Below are 21,218 nucleotides of genomic sequence, written 5' to 3' on the forward strand. Positions count from 1 at the left end.
CTGAGCGGCACATCACATTTGCTCCTGAATGTTCTCCACGTCCCCACAAAGGTCACTCATGCAGGGAGTCCTGAAAAATGATGGCAGGGGAACGCATACCTTGGGGAGGCGTCAAAATCTAAGTGGGCAGCCCCAGACAGTGCCAGAAAACTGCACGTGTGCACGCACGACAGAACGGTGGTCCTCCTGTGCCAGTCTGCACCGGCTCTCACCCCGGCTTCTTAGCCCACTTCCTGGCGCCTCCAGACCCAGGCCCAGTCCTGGGCACCCACTCCAGCCGTGGAAGCTGTCCCTGCTGATTCTGCACTGGGCCCCCACCCTCTGCCCTTGTGGGGGGTCACTGGCCATCACTATCACCCCACCACTCCCACCTTTGCTTTCTGTCCACCTCCCTGAGCCCAGCCGGCTCACCAACCATCCACCTTGGCTGACTGGGAGACGTTTAGCTTCTGGAACAGTTTTCCATCTGCAAAGGGTCACAGGAAGCCCACCGCTCGCCTCACAGAAAAGGTACCAGGAGCTGTGAACTGCCATGGGCCGTGGCTCAACGCAAGGCAATGTGTCACCTATGACCACAGTGCGCCCGGGTCTTCTCACCGAGTGACGAGCACTTTGCAGAGCTAGCGCAGGTCCAGGAGTGCACCTGGGAGCCGCACTTCCGCAATGCAGGTTTGCTCACACAAACAACGACTTTAAGTGCAAAGATGCTGGGAAGCTGTGGCTCCCTCGGGACAAGTCACACATTTTTGTTAAATTCACCTCTCGTGCTTGGAATTCTGACAAATCATCCTAGGTGATAGTAACACAAGGGGAAAAATAACAGGGAATCATTAGCGTTTTTGCAGGATTTAGAAAGCTTCCTTATTGACCACAAACACCATGCTGAGGATCTGCACCTGTTTTCTATCATCATTTGGGAGGTGGTGCGGGGTCAGGCCCAGGGCCCAGCATGTGACGCACTCCCCCACACCGAGCTGCACCTCGACTCTTCCGGGATATTTGGTTGTGCTTGGATCTGATGGAAGACTCCTTCAGGCAGTAGGCAAGATAATGGGTAACAAGCACTACGTGGCCTCTTTTCACCATGAACAGAAAAAGTTCAAAAGCCACAGTCATTGACTCAATATATGGGCCATAAAGTTCATCCTTCATGAACTTCAGCTGGCGGAGTCTGTTGGCGTGGCTCGGGGCGCCCCTGATTCCACCCTACCAGAGGCTCTCCTCGGCAGCTGCAGATGCTCACTGAGTTGCTGTCCCTCCCCCAGAACATTCCTCGTCCTGGCAGGGACATTCCAGCAACACAGGCTGCTTCCTCTGTCTGCCTCTGGGGAGTCGGGAGGTTCTGAATCTTACGATCTGACCTCTCAGTGCTTTTAAAACATAGCGGGTCTACTCAGGGAAACGCTGGTGCCGCTGTCAATGAGCTGGACAGACACGGGGCGGAGGACTTGGCCTGAGCTGTGGCAGGAGGGCCGGGCAGTCGCACAGGTCACTGAACACAGTGGCCCTTCTTCCTCCAACCAGAGCAGATGAGAGTGCTTTTCCTCTGAACGAGTCCCTCAGATAGCAGAGGTCCCGAGGCACACCCCAACCTGCATGCCCTGCGGCTCCAGCACGCCCTGGCTTATTCCAGGGGACAGTCCCCTGCACTTCCATCAGTGCCCACAGAATGCTGCCATGGCCTGGTCCCTTGAGAACAGCAAATGAGGCCAGCCAGTGACGGTGCCCCATGCCTCCAGAAGTGCTCTGGGGGACAGATGATAAGATTCAGCCATGGAACATTCCTTTGGGAACCGTGGAGCAGAGGATGAGCAAACCACAAGACGACCGAAGCGCAAGAGCAATAGACGCAGGTGCAGGTGGAGGCCGGGGGTCTAAGGTCCTTGACAGCCTTTAACACCAGGAGCTGTGCACACGGCTAGGGCTCAGGTGCTTGAAGAATGGGCTAAAATGAGCTGTTGACGGTGTGGCGAGCACTTGGGTGAAGCCACGGCTCAGCCCCTTCTCCTCTGAGGACCCCAGGCCTGGGGCCTATGCTGGTGCAGCCCTAGGTGTATGTGGAGGTGTCCCCTCTTGTGCCTGTCCCTTCCAGGGGACTGTGAAAAGCCCACGGGCCTGGTGAAAGCAAGAAAAACATCCATCTCCTCTTTACATATGTACTTCCAGCTGGGCCCCAACTGTGTGGCAGGCGACTGGAAGCTATTCACACCACCTAGCACAGAACAAGCACTCGTGAACGGCTGCTCCATTAGCAGCCCCGTGAGGGTCTGTGGGCTCTCACCTGGGGTCTGTATGGCTGCCACGGCCTGAGACCCCCAGACAGCAAAAATACAGGGACATTTAGAACAAAGTCAAAGGGATTCCCTGTTGGAAAAGTGATCCATGATTTGCAGAATGGATCATCCCTGAAATCGTCACAGGGGCTGAAAAAAGCCCACAGAGGGGAAAAAAATCAGTATAACCCTGAAGAGCAGGTCCCATGCCAGTGGTCAGACCCTTGAAGAGCAAGGGGGAGAGCAGAGTGCTCTGGGTTAGCCCTCTGTGCTGAGGGTTTGACAGGCTGGCTTACCAGGGACCTGGGCTTTGCATGGGAACTAGCACATAGTACATGCTCAATAAAGTGCACAGCAAAGGAGAGGAGCAAATTATTCATCTGACTCCCTTAGAAACTATGACCTGTAGTCCCAGCTATGTAGGAGGCTGAGACAGAAGGATCATGAGTTCAAGTCCAGCCTGGGCAACTTAGTGAGACCCCATCTCAAAAAGAGAGAAATTTCATCACTTGGGTAGAATAAAAAAAGACTAAGTGGGGCTGGGGTTGTGGCTCAGAGATGGAGCACTTGCCTTGCATGTGTGAGGCCCTGAGTTTGATCCTCAACACCACATAAAAATAAATAAATGAACAAAATAAAGGTATTGTGTCCATCTACAACTAAACAAACAAACAAACAAATAAATAAAAGACTAAGGGGAGCTGAGGCTATGGCTCAGTGGTACAGCACCTGCCTCGCACATGTGAGGCACTGGGTTGGATACTCAGCCCCACACAGATAAAAGTTATCGTGTCCACTGAAAACAAAAATATTTTTTTAAAAAAGACTAAGGAGAAGTCACTTCCCCTTGGCTCCCTCAGGGCACCCACCGTGTCCAACCCATCCTCACTCCACCTTATAAAATGGACTTTTCCTGGACCTAGAAGCACTTTGTACATATTTTCAACAATTACATATTAAGGGGCTGGGGTTGTGGCTCAGTGGTAGAGCGCTTGCCTTGCACACGATGGCGCCGGGTTCGATCCTCAGCACCACATAAAAATAAGTGAGGATACTGTGTCCATCTACAACTAAAAAAACGTTTTAAAAATTATATATGAAGTAGCAGGGGGCTTGATGCTGGCCGACTGTGAAAACAGTTCTACATGCTGTAGGATCAGATCCCTCAGGGAAAGAACAGCTGGGAAGGTCTGGAGCTGTCCACCCAGAACTCACTTGCCATGACACATTCGGGTGAACAGCTGCGTTGGTAGGTCCTTCCCCTGGTCCTCCTGCCACTCACCCTCCCTCGGGGCACTGCAGGAGTCCCTCTGCTCGCTCTGCTCTGTGTCATTACACCACCCTACAGGAGCCTCTCTGGGACCCCTTGGCTAGAGGGAGTCTCCTGCGCCTTTGGAGAGCAGTTTAATGACAGAAGGTGGAAGTCTCGTCAAAGGAGCAGCGATGGACGGCCACCAGACACAGGTCTTTCCCTTTTCCACCCGATTCACTGCCTCGCCAGAGTCTGTAGGCATTTTAGATTTTCATTTCGTATTTAGAAGTTCTTTGGTTCAATTTGTGGGCCACGTGCCCAAATAACATTTCAGAAAAGACAAACAAACAAAAAGCTGCAGTGCCCCCTGAACCTTCACCTAGTACCCAGGGTTCTGGAAATAGATTAATCATTAGCATCTGCACAATGATTAACATGCCAACCGTCAGTGCAGAGAATGCCGGGCAACACCCTTCCAACAGGGAGCCAAGGACAAGGCGTTTGAATACATCCAATCTAACGTGTTACACACAGCTTGCGCATCACCTAGCTTGAGCTACAGGCATCTAGATCTTTCCCGACGATGCTGAAGGCGCTGAACTAGAAATTCTGTTGGCATGTGGAAAAAGCCCGTGGTGGCGTGAGAAAGCAGCTCCGGGGCTCAGGCCTCAAGAACTTCAGGAGGCAAAGGCACCTTCCCATCCACTTCCAAGACACCCACCCTGTGATGGCGTTGTCACTGCCATTTCAGTCCCAGCACTGCCCCCCAGCTTGCTGAAAGCTGCGGGCTCTTGTTTGTCGATGTCATCTCACCCTGTGGATGGTGAGGTCAAAACAACCAGAGAAAAGTGGCACGTCTGGGCACGTCTGTGCCTGTGCGATGGAGGTTGGGTGAGCCGTGAGCCTGTCTCAGGACGGGAAGTGACTGCAGGGACATCTGCACTGCCACTCTGAGGCTCCACTCTGCACAGACACAAGTGCAGTGGCAGAGGGGAGGCTGCGGCAGTTGGCAGCCAAGGATCGGTGGCCTCCCGGGACACACCTGAATGTGCTGAGCCAGTTCACGATGACACTGCAGATCAAGGAAGGTCCCCTGGCGTCTGACAGAAACATCTCAGGTACCCAGCAGGGGACCCTCATGAGACTGAGCCCTTCCTTTTCAAAATTAAACTGATGGTCCCCTTTGGGAGGGGAGACCATGCTTCATGAACTCCGTGGACCATGTGTGTGCACACCGCAGCCTTTGGCTGTGCTTGTCACTGGAGGCCAAAGACAGGCAGTCTCAGCCCTGAGAGGGCTGTGGCCCCAGGGCCTGGGGCAGGAGGCGTGTGGCAACAGAGCAGGAAGCAGGGACGTGGAGAAAAGCAGAGTGTTCTGAGCATGCCCTCAATAAAGTTGCATGTATTTTTCTTTAATTTTCCTGATACGGGAGCTGGGTGGGTGGGTATTTTGGTCCCGTTATCAGGAGAAAGAGACAGAGGTTCAGAGAGGCAAGAAACATGCCCAACTAATAAGAAAGAGACACAAGTCAGCAAATATTTGCAAATACGGTGTGGCACGTGGGGAGTCCTGGAGGGTGGTGGAGTGTCCAGAGAAGGGATGCCCAAGGTGGAGCCGACAAGGCAGAGGTTCAGCAGGAAAACCCAACAGGAACAGGGCAAAGGCACTGTTCCCTGGAGGAGGGAACAGCTGAGCTGCACATGTGGCCTAGGATGTCTTGAGGAAGCAGCTGGCAGTGAGGAGCTGGCCGCACCAGGGACTGGGGATGGGGCCTGGACGACAGGCTCTGGCTTGGGTAACTGAGGTGACCTCCAGAATACAAAGAGCAGAGCACCGTCTGCTGTGGGTGGGGATGAACGAGCTCAGCTTGAAACTATTGTCTAAGGCACCCAAGGAACGCATGCCTGGCCTGGTGGCCTCTCCGCTGAGGAGTAAGTGGCCAGATGGCCTTCGTCCCCAAGGTTCTCAGCAGCAGCTACTGAGGAGGCAAGCCCACCTCAAGGAAGGCACGCTAGGACCTGGAAGCTCAGCGCCACCCCTGTGGATCGGGGTGCAAGGCCTGCCCCTGCCTCCCTCCTCACGGGCCCACCCCCACACCTCCGTCCTTTAACCCTGCTCTACCCCTGCCCAGACTGCCAATGCACAGGCAGAGCCAGGCCTTACTGCTGTGCCGTACACAGCTTCCAACGCAAGTTCACCGACGGCATCAGCCTGCGAGCCCAAGACCACCGTCAATCCTCCCCGGCCGGCTTCTCAGGCAGCTCCCTGGAAGCTCAGATTTCCTCAGGACCAAGAGGAGCCAACCACACAGAAAGACCATGACTTCGGCGGCAGTCCTACACTCTAAAGGGAGCTCTGGATTCGTGGTTTCCAGAAGTTGACAGGGATGGTCCACCTTAAAACCTTCCTCCTTCGGTTCTGAGATCAAGCCGGTGGGATCGTCTTTTGCCAGGACAGATGAGTTCTGAACGTGCAGCATTGAAAGATCAGAACCACAAAGTTCCACAACAAGGGGACCCCCGGCAGACCACTGCTCACTGTTCATAAAGTCACAGGAAGTGGCAGGCACCAGCGAGCGTGCTCCCGACAGGAGCAGGGCAGAGACGCCAACTCAGGACCAAAGAGCGCACGCTACGAAGGGATTGAGAAGGACGGCCTCTCCTGGACAAAAAAACACGATCACAAACCTAACGCGGGGGTGGGGGGGATCGCGTCCACAACCTCCCTGAAAGTAATAAAAAGACAGATGGAAAATGCAAGAAGTGAGAGGACCAGGCCACTGAGAGGAAGCAGCCACAGGCAGGAGCTGCAGAGAGCCAAGCGGAGAAGGCAGAGCACAGGAGAGTGTGACCAGGGAACGAGGGCGCCCAGGGATCTCCAGGTGCCAGCGTCTGACACAGACACAAGCAAGTCCAGTCACTGGGGAGTTTAGGATGCACGGGGGCCAAAGTGCGGTCTTCAAGGTTTCAGAGGGGAAAACACCATGTGGAAAGGACTAGCACCAGAAAGCATTCGGGGTCTCAGGAGCAACACACCGAGCCCAAACCAACCAGCCGCGGCCTCCAAATGTTCAGGACAGAGACTGTCCTCACCGGGTAGCCTGAGGCCCTGTGCGCGGTGCTGCAGCTGCGTTTCGCCCAGCTCTGGGACCCTCTGGGATGCCTGGCACTTACCTCCCTTGGGGGAATGCTGGTGAAGGGGGTTTACAGGGCCAGGTGACTCACGGTGCCTCTTCTGGACACTGTATTGAGTGGGTCTCAAAGCTGCCTGTGTCTCCTGTGCCTGCATCTTTACAGTGTTCCAGGTGCCGCAGCCCAACTCCAGCCACCTTTCAGACACCATGCCATACACATGCTGAAGACACACACTGATGATGGTGGTGGTGGCCAACACCTGCTGTCCACGGTGGCAAGCACCGATGTCCACTAACTCATCCCCGCGCGGCCACACGGGAGGCACAGTTTCCCTGTTTACTTTACAGATAAGGGAACCAAAGTACAGACAGGTCACAATAACATGCCCAGGGGCTCCGAACTGCAGGGCATGGTGAACCCGGGCCTCCACCTCTGATTTTTAATGCCTTTCTTGCTTCAGGCGTTAACATGCGGGGTGAATTTGGATCTGATGGACCTTTTAGGATATCAAATAAAGGTCCCAACTCTCCTGTTGGTATGCCTAGATAAGACCTTATCCAATTTATGTCTCCTAATAACTTTTGAAAGTCGTTAAGTGATTTGAGTTGATCTACTCGTATTTGAATTTTTGGTGGACGGACCATGGTTGAGGATAATAGAACTCCTAAATAACTAATGGGAAAATTTAATTGTACTTTATCTATTGCTATCTCTAGATTATAATTTTTTAATAAGTTTGTAAGTGTGGCATAACATTCTAGCAATGTGTTTTTATCTTTGTGTGCTAACAATACATCATCCATATAGTGAAATATTTGTAGTTCAGGATTTTGATTTCTAAGTGGCTGGATTGCTTTGTTAACATAAATTTGACACATAGTTGGGCTGTTAGCCATCCCTTGAGGGAGTACTTTCCATTCATATCTCTGATCAGGACCTTCATGATTCAGTGCAGGGATAGTAAATGCAAAACGTGGACTATCCTCAGGATGAATTGGAATTGAAAAAAAAAAAACAATCTTTAATATCTATAGCTAAAACATACCAGATTTTTGGCAAAGCAGACAATTGGGGAATCCCCGATTGAGCAGGTCCCATAATAACCATCTCATTATTAATGGCTCTTAAATCTTGCAATAATCTCCATTTACCAGATTTCTTTTTGATGACAAAAATGGGAGTATTATGGGGAGATACGGAAGGTTGTCTATGTCCCTCCGCTAATTGTTGTTCGACCAGGTCATGGGCTGCTTGTATCTTTTCTTTAGTCAGGGGCCACTGAGGAACCCATACTGGTCTTTCTGATTTCCAAGTAATTTTTATTGTCTCAGTGACCCCTTCTGAAAACCCAATCCATGTCTATCTGTTTCTTGATCTATTTGTATTGGTGCTGCTATACCTTGTTCTTGTTCTCCTAATCTTTTTCCTTCCCTAAAACCTTGTCTAGCCATAATAGCCAAATAGCATTTGAATTGATGTTATTTGTTAATGTCAAACCTAATTGATCTAGGACATCTCGTCCCCATAAATTTATAGGAAGATGATCCAATACATATGGCTGTATAGTTCCTTCACATCCTTTAGGATCCTTCCAATCTAATACCATCGCACTTCTATGGGGATTAGTTGCCACTCCTAGGCCTCGAAGGGTTTGAGTGGCCTGTTATAATGGCCAATGTTTCGGCCATTCTTGACGAGAGATGATGCTAAGGTCTGCACCTGTATCCAGTAGCCAATTAAGTTCATGTCCTTGAATATTTAGTTTTAGCATTGGGCGAGAGTCTAAATTTAAAGACAGCATAGCCCAATCTACACCTGTGGAGCCTAATCCCCTGGAACCTCTTTATATAGTACGGCTGGAAAATTTATCATGCAGGCTGGTATTATTAGTAACTGTGCTATTCTATCTCCTGGAGAAATTACTGATAAACCCTTTGGAGAACTGGCTATAATTTTTATTTCACCTTCATAATCGGGATCAAGTACCCCAGGACTTATCATAAGTCCTTTTAGAGTAGAAGAACTGCATCCTAACAATAAGCCTACTGTTCCTTGGGGAAGAGGTCCTTTTATCCCTGTGGGAATGTTTTGAACTCCCATCTCTGGAGTTAGTACTGCTCTGGCGGAGGCGCAGATGTCCAACCCTGCGCTCCCTCTGGTTTGTCTGATGAGGGATCTAATGGATAATGTGTCCTGGGCACTACCCTGATGGTGTTGCTGGGTTCCTCCAGTGCCCCATATACTTGTGGTCGTGGGCCCCGGAGCATTGAGCCCCCCAGTCCGTTTTTTGGCAATGGAGCCCGATGCTTTTCTCCATGATATTGTGGGTAAACACCTGGTCCTTGTCCGTTTTTTGATAACGGAGTACCCTCTATGGTGGTTTGAGAATGGCATTATTTAGCCCAATGTCTCCATCTACGGCATTGTGGGCAAATACCCGGTATTCTATCCCTTTGATACCTAGTTTTGTTAAACCCTCCTCCTATGGGGCAACTCCTTTTAAAATGTCCTGTTTGTTCACAATTGTAGCATGTTTTTGGCCTGGCATCTAAAGCCTGTTGTACTGCAGCTGCCAAGACTTGCCATTGTTCATTAATGTCTCTACATAATTTAATATATGTGTTTAAATCTTCATGTTTCCATGGTCTAATGGCCTCCTTGCACCAACAATTTGCTTGTTCAAAGGCTAGCTGTTTAATTAATGGCATTGCTTGCTCTGTATCCCCCAAAACTCTGGTAGCTTTTGAATAAGCCTATCTACAAATTCAGCGTAAGGTTCATTAGCTCCTTGTATTACCTTAGATAATTGACCTTGTAAACCTCCATGTCCTTGTAAAGTCTTCCATGCCCTAACTGCATCTGCAGCAATTTGTGAGTATATAGCAGGATCATATGCAATTTGTTGCTGCTGATCCTCATAAGGTCCCTTTCCTAACAACATATCTAGATTTCTCTGAGGATAACCAGCTGCTGCATTTTGCCTAGCTGTCTCTGTGCAAAATTCCTCATTGGCAACCTTCCATAATAGGTATTGTCCTCCATTTAGCACAGCTTTACACATACTAGTCCAATCTGCTGGCGTCATATTCAAGTTGGTAATGGATTCGACCAAGCTTACAGTGAAGGGTGCTTGAGGACTATAGGTTGTTACAGCCTCTTTTAGCTGCTTCACTGTTTTGAAATCTAAACCATGGTGATTTCACTGCCGTCCTGCCACCTCAAATACGGGGCATGCTAATCTTTGAGGTCCTGTCTCGGGATCCCATCTATCAACTCCGGGGGTTGAGGGCCACTCAGCATATGTTGTCTCCATAGGTGGAGCTGTTGGTTGGACACTTACGCCCTCTGGTGATAGAAAGGTGTTAGTAGCAACCTCCCGTTGTAACTTCTCTCTGGATAGCCCCTCCTTCTCTAAACATTTTTTCCCTAACTCGAGAGGCTTCCTCTTTTACTTCATTTAAAATGTCTTCTCCTAGACTAGGCAAACAAGATTGTACCAACGTCCATAATGGTAATGTGCCAACTGGCAGAGTTCCTGGGCTTTTCTTTTGTATCTTTTTAAAATCTTCACCATGATGGTTCCATTGTGATATATTTAACCACCCCTCTTTAATGAACCATGGGCTACACCTTTGTATCGTCTTAACGTATGCCCTAACTGTTCTTGATTGTACTGAGATGCCTCCTTCCTCTAGCACTTTACTTAACGCCCTTTTGGTTTGGTTCTTATTAATTTTTAATTCCATATTTCCGTAACAAAGATACCCCTCACTAAGATAATGCAAAACAAAACCGAGACAAAATGAAACAAAAATGGAACAAAAATTCATTCTATCAGCCTTTATATCCTCCTGAAATGTCCATCCGTCCTTTCTCCCTATCTGTTCCTCAGACACAAATAGTTTTTCCTCAGATGTGAGCGGTTTTTCTTCCGTCCCACCCATCTCCAGGGACTGGCAACTTACAACAAAAGCAAAACAAAAGGAAAGAAGAATCTTGAAATGGTTACCCATCCTCTAGCACTGCCCTCAGGAGCGAGCAGTTTACCTTATCACTTACCCTCAGGCGTTCCCCACACAGGCCACCAAATGCCCGCAGTCTGGCTGGGCACAAATCAGGAGCCACTCAAGCAGGAACAAACTTTCTTTCCGAACTCCCGTGAACACCACCCACGTGGCTCTTCCAGGAACACCACACAACAAAGTAGCTGGCGCCTGAGGCGGACAGCAGGGGTCTAATATACAATTGAATACACAGCTTAACATAACCATCATCATCTCAATGGCTCGCTCAGTGGTGTCACCTCTCAACCACTCCCTTCTGGCAAAAATGCCATGCATCATTCCAAAGACTTGGCTGTGGCTCTCAGCACTCTGGGCCTCGGGATGATTCCCTGCTGATGGCCTCTTAGCTTGCACACCCCATGTCCGGCGGTCCAGACCATCCAGAGGATGCGCTTCCTTCCCCCCCATCTGCACTCAGAGCAGATGCTTCACTGTGTCAATGACTGTCGTTTAGAGCCTACAGTAAAATTTAGGGATGAGAAAAACCTACAGTATCATTCTAATTTGCTGTAAAGCAAAGGCTGGAAGTTTGAGCTAAGGAGGAAATGAAGGTGAAGACCCCTGAGCTCTTGGTAGTGGAGATCTGCTGACTCACTCAGCTGATTGTCATCACGCAGGGCCACTGGTGTCTGGATCCTCAGATGAAGCCCTCAGGGCCAAGGCCAGTGTTCCGGTGTCTGCCAGGAGTCAATAATTTTTTAATTAAAAAAAATCAATCAATTTTAATTAATTTTTGATTGATTTAAGAAATGATTCAGTCAGGCGCAGTGGTGCATGCCTGTAATCCCAGCTACTCAGGAGGCTGAGGCAGGAGGATCACAAGTTCAAGGCCAATGTCATCAACTTAACTAAGTCCTGTCTCAAAGTAAGATTTAAAACCCTTAAAAGGGCTAAACATGCAGCTCAGTGGTAGACAGCTTGCCTAGCACGTGTGAGATCCTAGATTCAACCCCCACTTCCTGCCACTCCCTCATTAATTGGCATATAAAGTTTGTGCATATTTAAAGAGTACAAATTGGTAAGTTTTGACATAAGTTTACATCCAGAAACCACCATCGCAATCAAGAACGGTCCCCTCTTGTCCCCCCATGTCCACCCCTCTGGTCTGTTGTCACTACAGATTAGTTTGCCTTTTAGATAAGCCAGCTTTAAACTCTTTCCATTTACATAAGCAAGCTTTCATTAACATAATAATATCTACTTTTATCGGTATAAGCAAGCTTTTAAAATTGCACTGCTCTGAGGAGAGTCAGGCTGGGAATTCTGTCTCCTCTGGTGACAGGTCTGTTCAAATCTTTGGCCAGTTTTTAAAGCCGGGTCATTTATTTTCTTTCAGATGAGTTTGACAGTTCTTTCTGTATTCTGGTTATAATTCCTTTATCGAGTACGTTTTCCATGGACTTAGTCCCAATCTGTTACTTTTTATTTTCCTAAAATTATCTTTTGAAGAGCAAATTTCCCTTTTAATAAAGTCCAACTTACTACTTTTGTCTTTTATGAATGGGGTTATTGGTGCCATATCTGTGACGTCTTTGCTAACCCTGGGTCACGAAGATTTTCTCCTAGAAGTTCTATAGTTTTAGATTTTACATTTAGATCTATGATCTATTTGTAGTTAATATTTGTTATCTGGTGTGAGGTAGGGATTGAGTTCATTTTGGGCATATAGGTAACACATCACTTTCTAAATTTATTGAGACCTATTTTACAACTCAGATTATGGTCTATATTGATAAATTTTCTGTATGCAATGAAAAAATAATGTATATCCTGCTATTGTTGTCAATGAGATCAAGTTGGTTGATAATGTTATTTTATAGGCTGATCTGTGTTTGTTCTATGAATCCGAGTATACTTGTGTGTTGGCCCAGTTCTCCTTGCAGTTCTAGCTCTGCTAGTTAAAGCTCTGCTATTAGATGCATAGACTCTGATGACCGTTAAATCTTTCTAATGAGTTGACCCCACTATTTCTTCCAAGTTTTTTTGTATCACTCTTCTTTTTTCCCCCGGGGTCTTCAATTATACATATATTAAGTTGCTTAAAGCTATTCCACAGTTAACTGATAATGTTCTCTTTTTTAAAAATTATTTTTTCTCTCTGTACTTCATTTTAAATAGTTCTTATTCCTATGCCTCAAGTTCACTGTTTTTCTTCTGCAATGCCTAATCTGCCATTAGTCCTCTGCAGTGTATTTTGATCTTGGACACTGCAGTTTTCATTGTGGATTCTGATTTGCATCTTCTGTTTTATCTTCCATGTCTCCACTTACCCTTGGGAGCCTGTGAGATGCAATCATAGCTACTGTGATGTACAAACCTAACACTTCATTCTGGGTCATTTCAATTCACGGACTTTCTTTCTCATGATGGATCCTCCGTTCCTGCTCCTTTATATGTCTAGCGATCTTTGATTGACACCAGGTATTCTCATTTTACCTTGTTCAGAGCTGGATAGCTTTGTATTCCTATAAATATTCTTGAGCTTGGTTAAGAGATGCAGTGAAATTGCTTGGAAAACTTCTGATCCTCTTGTGCCTTACTTTTGAGATGCATTAGGCAGGACGATGGTTGTGTGTTCCAGTGTGATCATCCCCCTGCCAGGGCAGGATCTTCTCAGGGCTCTGATTCCCACTGAAGTGCAAGGGCTTCGGGGCTGGTGGGTGGAACTGTGTGAGCACCAGGCACTGTTCCTGGCCCAGAGCAAGGGTTGGGCACGGTTCTTTTCCTGGCCTCAAGCACTTCTGTTCACATGCATCCAAAAGTCCCCTGGCAGCTCTCTGGATCCCTCGCTGCACAGCTTTCTCCTCTTGAACTTTGACAGGGACACTCTAGACAAGTTGGTCCCTTCTGGCTCCCAGCTTTATCTCCTCAAAAGGGACTCTGCCAAGCTTTGCCTGGGTGGCTCCTCCCTGCGCTGCAGCCAGGACCCTCTACTCTCTCCCAGCTGTTGGTGCCCTCACTGCTGATGCCCAGCATCCTGGAAGGGACTGCTCCCTGATTGTCTGGAGTCTTGATTCTTGGTTTCTTCCACCTTGAATGAAGGAGCCAGTTTCCCCCGCCCTCAGTGCCAGGGATTGAATGGAGGGTGCCACACATGCCAGCCAAGTGCTCCAGCACATCCCCAGCCCATTTTTATCTTGAGACAGAGAGTTACTCAGCTGCCCAGGCTGGTCTTGAGCTTTGTGATCCTCCTGCCTCAGCCTCCCGAGGAGCTGGGGTTGAGGCATGCACCACCACGTCTGGCAGAACCCAACATCCTCACACATAGAGGAGAGGCAGCTTACCAGGTCACAACCAGGATCTCTCAATCTCTAAACATCCATGTTCCCTTGTGTTAAACAGGAGTATCTTATAATCTCCTTTAATATGGTTCAGATTTGCAAGGCAAATTAGCTATTAATTTATATTTTAATAATTTATTCACTCCTTAAAGATCCTAATAAACCTTCTTGGGCATACACCTGAGTTTGGGGCATTCTGGGTATTGAACTGAGGGCCACTAGCCACTGAACTACACCTCTAGCCCTTTAGATTTCTTTTGAGACAGGGTCATGCTAAATCACTGAGGCTGGCCTCCACCTTGCCATCCTCTTGCCTCAACCTCCCCAGGTGATGGATTATAGGCATGTGCCAACACACCTGGCCTGAGATTCTCATACAGCTCTTTGGGCATGTACCTGAGAGCCTGACACAGGTCCTCGTATATAGACCCAAGGGTGTGATGGACCCTGTTCTCCTCACAAATACTCAAACCCCTCTTTTAACTCAGCCTTGGGATTCATCCCAAACCTGTTCATTTTGAATCTTGGAGGATCTCATACTATCAAGTCTTCATGTAAAATCGTTTTTATAGTTCTGACATTAATGTTAGAATTACTGAAAGACCAACAAAATAGGAAGGAAGAACACCAGCAGGCGATTGAAGAGATTATTCTCTAAAGTACAGAACTCAAGGGACTAGCCAATATAAGTGGACCGTACAGCAGGCGAACCTGATGACCCTAACTGGGCCCTGACAGTTCCCTCTGACACCCGACAGTCACCCGGCAGTAAGTCAGCAAGCCTGCAGAAGGTCTAAGAGACAGTACAGCGCAGGGCTAAGTGACGTCAGAACCTTCCACCTGCTCTCATCTGAGTGCTGGCAGGAAGGAACGTGGAACAGGACAGACCCTGCGGACGCCAGTGAGGCAGCCTCTCAGAAAACGGACAGGGCAGTCGGCTGGCTACTGCACTCCCAGGCAGTCACCCCAGTGAAACGAAAACTCACTTCAGTGAGGACCTACATGCCAGCCAAGAGCTGAACGAGAGAGGAAAACACAGCTCGGACATCAGCAAGACCCTGCCTCTAAAAAAGATATGTTTTTTAAAAGGCTGGGGATGTGGCTCAATGGTAAAGCACCAGTGGGTTCAATCCCTGGTACCAACAACAAGAACAAATAAAACAAGGGTCGGTGAAGGGGTGTGGGTCAGGCCCCTCACACGGCCCATGTGAGTGAAAGGGCAGCCTCTTGGAAAACGATTTGGAGGTGATCAAACAAACACAGTTATCCGGTGACCCAGCAGTTCCATTCCAGGAGAAATGTAGACATACATCCACACAGACCCGTGTGCCTGTGCCACAGCAATGGTATTCACGACAGGCCAAAGGTCAGAGCCAAACGTCCACCAGCTGGCAAATGGTTGAAAGACTGGAATATCTCTTCAATAAACAATGAACCACAGAGGCCATGCCCAGCTCGGGATCCTCAAAGACTCGGCTCTCGGTGGAGGAAGGCCCTCACGGACCTCCTGCCTGATTGCATTTACACCAAGTGTCCCCAGGAGGCAGAGGACATGGGAAGCGGATCCGAGCTTGCCTGGGGCTGGCAGCAGGGGGCGCTGGAGACACTGGATAGGATTACAAATGGCTCAGGGTTTCCTTCAAGGCTGACAAAAATCTTCTGAAACTAGACTGTGTGACATCAACACAGCACTGCGCGTCCCCTGAGACACACGGAATAGCATGTTTTAAATCTGTGCTGTGTAGTCATGTAGGGTACATCTCAACAGATTCACTGAAACAGAACTCTGGGGCACGAATTGATCATAATAGCCCCAAAGCAGAAGCCACCTAGGTGTGCCGCCCTGGCCAGCGACTTCATAGTAAAGGGAAGGAGCTGTGGACACTCCCAACAGCATGGCCGTCCAACCCCAGGGTCCCAGCCACAGTGCAGGACACTGCAGACTCCGCCTGGCTCTGACCTCACCATTTCACCATCTGCTCCCACAGTGGACGTGAGAACACGGGGTCTGCGGGTGAGCGGTGGTCCCACCCTGCACAGGAACTGTGGGTTGCCAACTCCAGCTTACACACCAGAGCACGCGCAGATTTCAGTCCCCTCAGGGAGACTCCAACCTCAAATCTAGGATTCAAATTCACGTCTGGCAAGTGAACCCAACAGCATCCCCAAGGGTGTTTTCCCCCGGTTTGGAGTCCAGCTGGGGGCCAGGTGCATTTGCTGCCATTTCCCCCCCCTCCGGCCCATTCCCACGGCTTCTCTTTGTCTTCTGGGATGATGGCATTTTAGGACTCCGTCTCCAGCTCTCTGCCTGTTTAATGGAGGAGGCAGAAGCTGCTTTAATGCCGACCAGTAGGAGCCCCTCACGGTGGCAGGTGGGAACCTGTCGCCGGAGGCACCTTGTGTCCCATGTGGCAAATACAAGAAACCCACAGTGTGACTGTTCTGGCCATCTCCAACTGAGAGGGCAGAAAGAGGGTGGCATCCCCCTGATGACATCGCTGGAAGCTGTTCGATGTCACCCGAACATTTAGCAAATGCCAGTCACTGGGGCCTCCTTCCACAGCTGAGTGCAGGACCAGCCCTTTCCTAAGGAAACTGGGACAGTTCAATTCAGGGAACACCAAGGGGACAGAAGCAAGCTGCTCTTAAAAATGGAACTTTCTGCTATTAATCAAAGTTCTGCATAAAAATAAGAGAAACAGGGAACCTGCTAAGGGTCTATTCTCCAGGCACAGTGATCTTTCTAGGGTCACTGATTATGGCCAAATACCAGAGCATGCTGGGAAACTGTGGAAGTGGGGGCTTCCTGCAGCCACCCTGCGCCCCTGCCCTGCCGGCAAGCGGGAATGTCCAGACCGCACGGCTGCCCGCAGACTGGGCCCCACACGCCCTGATGCCAGCTTGGACTTCTATGTCTTCACAGAGCTGCCGTTTACGGTCACTTGCAATCGGGTTTTCTTATTTGCTATTTGTTCTGAGTGATTATTTCCCTTTTCAATGACCAGCATCCGTCCCTCAGGGGCACCTTGGCTCAGGGGTCACCTGCTCCCACCCAGCTCCAGCCACAGCCTCTCCCCACTCTCTACCTCCCTCAGGGTGCAGGGCCCCATTCCTGCTGGGTTCATGGTCCTGAGGGAGAGCCCTGACTTGTCCCCACCCCTGCTGAGGGACTCACTGAGCGGCCTCCTCCCAAGTCCTGGGTTTGCAGGTAGGGAAAGAGACCAGGGGCAGGTACCACTCAAGGCCACATGGTCACATTTTTTTAAAGGGGCCACACTCCCTTTTCAAAATAGAATGTAGAAACTGCTTTAATGGTACTGGCAGTAACTCAGGTCTAAGGTCAAGTTCTCCCTGCCCCCGTGGCGGAGCACCTTCTCATACACAAGCCCCTGGCTGCTGGGCTGACTCTCCAGGCTTTGTCAGCTCCTTTAGCCTTGTAAGTGACCTACAGCTCTGCCCTTGGCCCTGACCTGCCAGAGGGAGCCTCTTACCAGCTAAATTGGAGCTGTCCCAGCCCCACTCAGAAGCCCTGGTCTGCTCATACACAGAGCGCAAAGCAGGCTTCCAGGGACCTGATGCCACCTTCTCTTGGGACCTCATGTCCTCCTACCCCGGACATTCCTCCAGTCACACTTCCTTGCTGCTCCTCACTGGCCCAGCAGCACCTGCTCCCGAGTCCTTCCTCCTCCCTGAGGTCCACCTGCCCAGCCCCGGGATCCTCACCCCACCCATATCTGCTCTGTGCTTGCCCTTCCCGCTGCACCTGGCAGCTTCTAACACATCAAGTCACAAACTCAGCCACCATGCAGACGATCTGGCTTCCTCTATGAGAACAGAGATTTTGTGCGTGGGGCTCACTGATGTATCCCTAGTGCTTAAGAGTGGAGCCTGGCACAGGGAAGGAGCTCTCTAAACATTTGATGACGTTTGATCCCAAGTGAACACATCTTCTCTTTATTTCCCTCTGCAAACCCTGTACTCTGACCAAAATAAACTACTCAGCATTTTCCAGACTCACCTCACGTTCCCCAGCCTCCATCCTCCGTCCCGTTCTTTCCGCCTGAAATACCCCACCCCACACTCACACATTTGAGCAGAGCTCAAGTATCTCTTCTTTGAGAGCCTCCTGGACCCCTGGGGAGAAGGACCACATCCACCTCTACATCGCCACAACTCAGGTCGTAGGCACTGGGCTGTACCTTGAGCAGAGCTCTCCTCTGTCCCCTCGTCCCCTACACAGGTAGGTGTTCACTAAAAACTTAATGAGCTAGTGGAACACTGGTGCTATATTCTGGACAGGAGCTTACCCAGGGGATACAGCCAGTGTTTGGGGAACAGAGTTGATCGTAGGACAAACTCTTTTCTAAAGAAATAAGGATAAGTACAACTTAAAAGTGTTAAGAACACCAAGCCAACAGAAGCCAGCTATTTACAAACCATGTGGGATTCTCTACTATGAAGTTCCTAAAGTGCATCCTGGAACCACCTAAAAGGAGAGCACATGGGGGCTCCTAGTCACTGAAAATGTCTATAATGTCTGTAACAAGCTCTGTAAAGTCTACATTGTCCCATTAAACACAGTCAGGACACGTTTGCATGCTTGGTGTCAGATGTCAGAATCCTTACATAGCAAACAAGGCTCTTCTTAACAGTTAACTGACTCCTTTCCAATACTGAGTGTCCCTTCCATGAACATGGTACATCCTTCTGTTTACTGGAGCTATATTTAACTTCCCCCAATAATATAATCAGAATTCTGAGTAGAAGTCTTGCATCTATTTTAAAATTTATTTCTAGGTATCTGCTATACATATTTAATTTAGTTTTAATTAGTAGACTGTTATTATATAGTAGTTTAAGCTTTAGAGAGAAATTAAGAAGCAAGTGCAGAGAGTTTCACCCCCTCCATAGTTTCCCTATTGTCAACATCTTGCATGGGTGAGGTACATTTGTTACCACTGGTGAGCCAATGCTGATATATTATTAGCTAAAGTCCATAATTCTCATTACTGTTCATTCTTTGTGGGTGTACATTCCACAGGTTTTGGCAAATGTATAGAACAGCAGTTATCACCATTATAGTATATACAGAGTCGTCCCACTGCCCTAAAAATGCCCTGCGCTCCACCTACTCAATTTCCCCCCCCAACCCTGAGCCCCTGGCAACTACTGATCTTTTTACAGGCTCCACAATTTTGCCTTTTCTATAATGTCATACAGTTGTGAGATCGTAAGGATGGAGTTTTTCAGGTATAGACATGCTCGATGATAAGGTAACTGGTATTGTCTGCCGACATGTTTCCCAAAGTGGCTGCTGCGTTCCCATCAGCAGCATATGCGAGGCCTGTTCCATGTCCTCACCCACATGTGGTCAGTATGCTGAGCTTCAGCTGCTGCAGGGAGCTACAGTGATATCTTTATTAACAGTGATATCTACTACTATTAATTTACATCTCACTAATGTCCTTTTTTATCTGCTTACTTGCCATCCATTTAAATGTGCCCTTTATTGATGAGCTACTTCAAAGATTTTCTCCATTTTTAATTGGGTTGTTTGTTGTCTTCTTACTGGATTGTAAGAGCTTTCTGTATATTCCAGATCCGTCTTTCTTTAGATATACATTTTGTAAATATTTTCTTTGAGCCTGTGGCTTGACTCTTCATTTCCTTACATATCTTTTGATAAAAAAGTTTATAATTTTATAATAATTTTTTTTTCTTTTATGGTTCATGCTTTTTGAATCATATTTAAAAAAATCTTTGGCAAACCCCAAATCTCTATGACTTTTCCCTATGCTTTCTTCTGGAATTTCTATGGTTTTAAATCTTAAAATTACGTCTATGACCCATTTCAATAACACAATAATATATGATAATATTATGTTATATTAACAATAAATACTATTTGGCATGTGGTATGAGGTGAGGGTTGAGGTTCCTTCTTTTGCATATGGTCATCTAATTGTTGCAGCGCTGTTTGCAGAAAGATGGCCTTTTCCCCACAGAAAAGACTTGGCACCTGACCTGACATCGATTGTCCACATATGCATGGGTCCATTTCTGGACTTCTTATTCTGTTCCATCCATCTGACTTTTTTCTTGTCAATGGTGCCATACTGTCTTGATTCCTGTGGCTCTATAATAATTCTTGAAATCAGGTGGTCTGCATGTCCAGCTATGTTGTTCCTTTTCAAAGTTGTCTTAGTCACCACAGGCCCTTTGTATTTCTGTAGAGTTCAGAACTAGCTTGTCAAATTCCACAACTGGGCATTTTTCGATCTGCTTTTGACTGTCCTGAGTCTGTAGGGCATCCTGGGAAGGACTTCCGAGTCTTCTGATTTAAGAGGATTGTTATAACTCACTCTTTATTAAGGTCTTTTAAAATTTCTCTCAACAGCATTTTGTAGATTTCAGTGAACATGATTCACACATTTTATCCTGAAGCATTTTGTAATTTCAATGCTGGATTACCTATTCCTGGAGTAAACCCAACTTGCAGCACACAGAAGATTCTTTTCATGGTCTTGTCAGTCAACTCTCACTGTGATGAAAATATCTGAGAAATCAACCTATTTTGGCTCGTGGTTTCAGAGGTTTCAGTCCGTGTTTGACTGGCTGCAGTGCTCTGCGTTGGAAACGAGGCAGAGCCATGGCGGGAAGTGGTTGGTAGAACAGAGCTGCTCCCTTATGGCAGCCGGGGAGCAAAAGGACAAAGGGGGCTAGGGGACAAGGCACCCTTCAGAAGCACAGCCCGTGACTCACCCCTTCCAACGAGGCCTAGCTCCTACAGCTTCCACCACCTTTCGATACTGCAGCAAGGGGACACCTGTCCTTCAACACAGGAGCCTTTGGGGGATGGTCCAGATCCAACCATCAGAGCTGTGCTGGAGCCTTCACTGTCTGGCTCAGGGGTTAGCTCCGATGCTCCTTCTTTGAAGGTAATGCCTTTGCTTTTTCCTCTTCTTTTAAGATAACATTTTGTCTTTATTTCTTCAGGAGTTTTACTGTAGTGTAAACATATATATGTAAATCCTGCTTGGGGTTCTCTAGGCTTCTTGGACTTGCAACGTCTTTCCTCATCTCTAGGTGAACTTCAGCCACCATTCACCCCCCACCAGGGTCAGTTACACTCACTACATCCTTTGTATTTCCAGTCCTTCATCTCTTCGTGCTTCACTTTGGCTACTTTTTTCTGATCTATCTTATCATTCACC

General features: G+C 48.3%; 1 protein-coding gene across 5 annotated transcripts in view; it reads right to left on the reverse strand.

Moving 5' to 3' along the window:
• Ppara (peroxisome proliferator activated receptor alpha) overlaps positions 1–21,218 on the reverse strand; it is a 59,124-nt gene that overhangs the window by 28,071 nt on the left and 9,835 nt on the right. The window lies entirely within an intron of this gene.

This window comes from Marmota flaviventris, chromosome 3 (assembly GCF_047511675.1).
Source record: "Marmota flaviventris isolate mMarFla1 chromosome 3, mMarFla1.hap1, whole genome shotgun sequence".
Lineage (NCBI taxonomy): Eukaryota > Metazoa > Chordata > Mammalia > Rodentia > Sciuridae > Marmota > Marmota flaviventris.